Source organism: Xenopus tropicalis, chromosome 5 (genome assembly GCF_000004195.4).
Source record: "Xenopus tropicalis strain Nigerian chromosome 5, UCB_Xtro_10.0, whole genome shotgun sequence".
Lineage (NCBI taxonomy): Eukaryota > Metazoa > Chordata > Amphibia > Anura > Pipidae > Xenopus > Xenopus tropicalis.
In genome coordinates this window covers 73,419,228-73,425,569 of record NC_030681.2, presented here as the reverse complement: position 1 = coordinate 73,425,569, position 6,342 = coordinate 73,419,228, and the positions used below count along the sequence as shown (strand labels likewise).

Genomic DNA, 6,342 nt, shown 5'->3' with positions numbered 1-6,342 from the left:
ATTTCTGGGTGCAGCTCCTCAGTACGGTGTTATTTTTTTTCAACCAATTTTAACTGCAAGTCCTTTTTATTTTCTAAACCATTTCATAGTCATTTCAAATAGCTAAATTGTTTTGCAGCGTGCCCTTATGAAAAGCTGCTGTGTATTTCTATGTTTTTATAGCCCCAGGGCAGCAAATGATACGGTCACAAAGAATTTTACGATGGTGGATTCAGAGATGCATAAGAAAAAAGAAAGTAGCATTTTTATTTTGTTTAGGCAAGATTTAAGTTCAGATCAAAAAAGAAAAACACCTGGAATATGCTGAAAAGCAATGTTTTTAGTGTTATTGCAAATCAAATATGAAATTAGGTCATCTCAACGACCTGCATAGCAAAGTTGTGCTGTGGCTACAAGACAGCAGATTAGAGGTAATCTGTGGTATTTAAGGCCATAAAATCCAGCTCTAGCATCACGTACAGTGCCAGCTTAATCACATTGGCAGGAAACTGGACGTTATTATGACTGCATCTTCACTTAGCTGAATGTGTAGTAATTTTCCAGGATCTGTCATGCATGTAGACAGAAAACAGTAGCCAGGACGTCTGCAGATACAGATGGGAATAAAGAAAATAATGAACAGCAAGCACTGAGCACAAACTATTTATTAACAGCAAGGAGTCAATATGACATATTAACCTGAACTGCTTTTGAGGTCCCAGCATGACTAGCTCCATTAATCTGCTCAATATGCTGACATCTGAGAACAAGTAGCATCTGAAAACATCATGTACAACATTTGGCGTTTTGCTGTAATTCATTTATTTAACTGTGCTGTAATGTTATATGGGAAAAAATGGTTCCCTTGTTTAATCCCTCATTTACAAATGCATATTTATCAGATTGTTATAAAAATAACATAGAGAAGTGTGTAGCAGAATTCTGTTTTTTTTAGGGGGTAATCTGTTCTATTTAATCTGGATTTACATTTAAAAAATGCTGTTTGACTCCATAAACCAAGTGACATTGTATTCACAGCAAATCATAATGATAATATTATTATTAAAATTTAAAACCAAAGCTTGGAATCTGCAGGAAAATGAATACATAGGATTTGAAAGGACAAGATGTGCAATGGGAGTAAAAGGGAATTACAAGTCAGGGGCGGGGACACAGGGACTATGACCCTGTTTATATTTGATTATATAAAAACTATACATATACTGTAGATTGATGGATTAAATTGAGTACTGACGTTATATCTTGGCAGGGAAGATTTGGCACCTTCTGCCACCATGAGGCTGTGTAGCCAATGGGACACTGTCATGCTTACTTTTTAAGCATTGGAGCAGGTCATGGTGAGCCACATCGCTAATGCAAAGAGCGTTAGAAGAGCCAAAATTCCAATTTAAAAAACAGAATTTCAGCTCTTAAAGTTACAATGAGTGACTTTTTGCTGCCCCTCATAACATTCTCAATTCATAGCTGCAGAATCCCTGTATATTTGTGTACTAAACATCCCACTTGACTCACCTATCATGTTGAGAAATCTTCTTTCCTCTCTAATTCTACCTTCATTTAACTATTCACTTTGTAACACCAAGGGGCAAATTTATCAAAGTATGATTGTTTCCGAATACAAAAAATGTGTATTTTTTCTTTGTTTTCGTACGGTGCGTATTTTTTGCGACTTTTTTAATTTGCTCTACTGTTTTGTACTTAGTGACAATTAGAGCAACAATTTGTGCAACAAATTCGTATTTGTCGCAACAAGTACGAAAGTTTCGGATTCATTAAAGCTACGTTATCTTCGTTAACTTTCCTTGGGCCAGGTTGGAGCTGCAGAGTGCCATTGAGCCCTATGGGAGACTTTCCTTGGGCCGGGTTGGAGATGCAGAGTGCCATTGAGCCCTATGGGAGACTTTCCTTGGGCCGGGTTGGAGCTGCAGAGTGCCATTGAGCCCTATGGGAGGCTTTCCTTGGGCCAGGTTGGAGCTGCAGAGTGCCATTGAGCCCTATGGGAGACTTTCCTTGGGCCAGGTTAGAGCTGCAGAGTGCCATTGAGCACTATGGGAGACTTTCCTTGGGCCAGGTTGGAGCTGCAGAGTGCCATTGAGCCCTATGGGAGACTTTCCTTGGGCCGGGTTGGAGCTGCAGAGTGCCATTGAGCCCTATGGGAGACTTTCCTTGGGCAGGTTGGAGCTGCACAGTGCCATTGATTCCTTGGGAGGCTTACAAAAACATGCACAGAAGGATCAAAGTCAGAAAGGTTTTCCCACCGTTTGGATACAAAAAGTTTGTGACTTTCGGATCGCCATTACATATCGTAATGGCGATCCGAAAGTTACAAACTTTTTGTATCCAAACGGTGGGAAAACCTTTCTGACTTTCGTGACTATTTTCGTAAGAATTTTTTACGATTTTTTCGTAAGAATTTTTGTGACATTTCCAATCATCAGAAATTATCATATCTAATCCCAATTTTACCCATTTTGGGATTCAAACTCGTACTTTGATGAATCTGACCCTTTAAGGGTCTCATTTACGTCTGCAACTTGCACATTTCCCCAGTTGCGCATAAAACCACTTGTTTTAAAATGCGCTCCTTGCACTTCCATATATTTGCACTCGGCACCACTCAGTCCTTCTTGCCTTCTGCCTTGAATTGGGTCCTCTTGCATCTGTTGACACATTGGAACCCTGGAGCTACCACCACCTCCTGACCAGGTGTTAGCACACCAGGTGCACCACTCTTGCACCCTAAGAATCAGGCACACATTTTTGCTTTTACAAGGAACACTAGAAATTACACAAGGCAGAAAATATTTGATGCTCCCCATTTGTGATGAAATGCATGCGCAGTTGTTTCCATTTTGGCAAACTGGCAGGCATAGTGCAATAGCATCAAGAGAATTGCCTGTTTATGTCCACAATGATGCTAGAATTCTGGGAAAAACAGAGTGTTGTGGGAAAAAAACATAGCGATTGCCCTGGAAATTTCACTTTGCACTGCCTCAAGGTAAGTGAATGTGCCCTCAAGTCTGGGCAGCACTGCTTCTTATTGTGAGATCTAAGAGAATAATCTAGTAGCTCTATGTGGGCAGACAAAACTGTCCAATTAGTTTTTTTCTGCCTTTTCGTTAATTATTTATTCTAGACTCAAATATTAATTACAAGCCTACACAAAGCACATTAAAGAAACAATATGTTTCTTCACTACATATATGGTGGGCTCCTCTAATGAGTCATGTTATAAGAGATGTGCTGTTTTTTATCACTGCATGCATGGCTCACCTAATCAAATATTTACTCAGTCACACTTACTTCACATTTTCTATATGTTTTCTTGAGCAGGCAGCCATCTTAAAAAGGTATTCTCCCTTTCTTTCCCTCCTTGCTTCATACTACACATGTGTTTCATTCCCTCCCCTCTGGCAGATCTGCTTCTGATTGGCTGGTGGGCATGTGTAGCTCAGAACAGGAGACAGGATCAAGTTACACACGTGCATTGCTACTGAAGGCTACAGGAAGGGGAGAGAGATTTCAGTGATGTCACTGTAGTCTTCACACTGCTGTAGGCTGCCAGCACCATATCTCAGAGAAGCAAGCAGGGATCTGGGAAGTAAGCAGCAAGTAAGTACTTTAAAAGAATGCCTTTACACTTACTTTTAATTTATATTAACCTTTCCTTGTCCTTTAAATACCAGTTCTGTATTTACTGGTTGTATTTTTTTCAAGAATAATGTCAGACCTGTCAACCCTTGTGGCTTATTTGGGAAGTCACTCATTTTCATACCTCAGCAAGGAAATAACAAGGGGCATAACAGTGTATGGTCAGGAGGTGCCTGGGCCATGGCTCAAACCTTAATTGCATTAGTCCCAGTAACCCATCATTTGTCACAGGCCATGATCTCCATTCTATTATCTACCATACAGGTATATATTTAAAATATAGAACAGTGATCTTGTACACCTTAAATAATAAAAATCAAGGCAGTAATGTAGAAATTACCATTTCCATCAAGGTAATAAAAAGATATTACATAAAAGATGCATTAAAAATACAGCGATATATACTACCCTGTACAAGAGTATTCCACTTGACAAAGAATTTGTGTCGAAACGTTATCTGCCTAAACTCTCTGCTTTTTTGGAATTTTGATCCAAATTACAGAAAGATCCCTTATCCGTAAAACCCCAAGTTCCAAGCATATGTCTTTAAATATTTCATTTCACATTTTCCTTTCTCCTTGATAGAAAAACAAATGTACAGTTAGTTTAACCCACTGTGTACTGGCTGTTTAGAGTTTTATGTGCCATATGTTGCCAAACAACACAGGACGTGGTATAGATATAAGTGAAACCCAGAAAGGGTCTATGGCGGCTGACACTCTGGAGCATTCTTAGCTTCTACATTGTATGGTACATAAAGGTTTCATATCTTTAATGTTTTTTATCATTTGTTTGCAGAAAAGAACACAACACCCAAATATCCATTGTTGTATACAAACATAGAGGACAGGGTACAGAAAGTACATTTATAGCTTATCGTGACTATTTTACCTCATTGTCTTTTCTGAATGTGCACATTGTGTGTTGTTGCCTAGTTTTCCAGGAAAATGCAATAAATTATACTTTGAGGCTAAGATCTTTGCTCAGGGCTCTAAGTCTCATTATCCTGCTCGTCATTCAGTTCCCCAGATCTTCTCTTTCTTTGGACAGTGGCACATAGCTTGGTGTGAAACAAGGAATGCTTCCTGTCTGATGAAACAAACGATCGAAATGATTTATGGCAGTAATTCTGCATCTCATAAATGTATAAATTACCATTTTTAAAAAATGATTTTTCAAACACTGGAAGATGGATTTAGAATCAGGACCTTAAAGCCACTGAAACTAAAGGGCCCTGTTTGTAGAACTGTACACAAAGGTTACAGGGGAAACAATTATTAAAATAAAAAATATTTACTTTGCCTACAAACAATGTGTAAAATATTGTGTTACAAAGTTATTATTGGGGAACAGTAAGTATCACTTTGGAACAGTAAGTATCACTTTCTATGCTTGCACGATGGCATCCATGACTATTTCTTTTTCCCCTTTGGCAAAAAACAGCAGCCCTGTCTTGATTTATGGCAAGGATTTTAAATATACACTCAGTATCAGAACTACTGTCCTAAAAAACAAAGCAGGATCAAAATCTTTAAATTCTGTTAGCAAATATTGTTTCCACTTTTTAAATATGGCATTATATTAAATTGCACATATTTATGTGCACATTCCGAGTGGTTGAACTCAGACATAACTTGGAATGTGTGAATAAATATTTGCAATTTGTGATAATGCAGTATTTAAAGGTGACCTGTCACTGTAATCAATAATTCAAAACTCATTTTTTATTTTGTTTGTCAAGCAAAATAAACTTTACTTACACTATATAAATAATATAAATCTTGTCTCCTTCAGTCTTGGAATTACACTGTTATTAAGGCAAGCTTTGTATCACCCCAAAATCTTGTGTATGTGTCAGAATGGGGGACCTAAAGCACATGCCCATCCACTGGCTATACTATTAGATGGTAAGGAGGGAGGAGCTGAGTGCTGAATGGACTTTCAGGGCTGACTTTCAGGGCTGAATCGTCAGATATGGAGGTAGAAACAATAGAAATTCTACCTCCACCTGCTGATTCAGCCCTAAATGTATATTTTGCTTGTGTGCCTTCAATGGTGACCGATCAAAATTTTTAACCTGGCTGATCGAAGAGACGACCAATATTCTGCAGCCACATCTGCCACATTTGTCTGCCCCACATCTATGCCCAAGGCCTAAGGCATAGAGGTGGGGCAGGCAAAATATGATTGACAGTTGGTTTAATTTGAAAAGGACTTTTACAATGGGTAACATATAAGCCCTTAAAGATAAGTTTATATGTTAAATACACCAACCTTGTCCAGCTTTATAAATATAAACATGTACAGGGCAAATATGTTCACTGTGTAATGAACCCCTGTATGTCTGGTCTTCTATATTAGTATTCTTATTTCCTTAAAGACATTAAACAGGTAAGTATTCTACAATTTATGTAATGATAATTTGAACATTAAGGACACTTTTATCTACAGAAAATAGTTGATTGGTTGAAGTTGATAGCATGGATGCTTATTTGTATTCAGGTTCAAGATGAAGCTTTTTGTGAAAAAAATAACACAAAATATAACCTAAATTGCACTACAAACTACTATAAATAGGATATGTTTTCCCTGACCTGGAAAAAATGAAATCCAGGTCGGGTAATTACTAAAGAAAGTTGCCCGGTCAGTTGACAGGTAGATTTAATTCCATATCTCTGTACTTTCTATCCT

The 6,342-nt window shown here is 38.0% G+C and overlaps 1 long non-coding RNA gene across 1 annotated transcript; it reads right to left on the bottom strand.

Annotated features, from left to right (window-relative positions):
• Positions 1-218: 218 nt before the first annotated feature.
• On the bottom strand, positions 219-3,417 carry LOC116411121. Its single transcript, XR_004222876.1, has 2 exons — positions 3,304-3,417; positions 219-584 (listed from the first exon to the last, which is right to left on the bottom strand). It is a non-coding gene; the product is annotated as an uncharacterized LOC116411121 (long non-coding RNA).
• Positions 3,418-6,342: the final 2,925 nt, after the last annotated feature.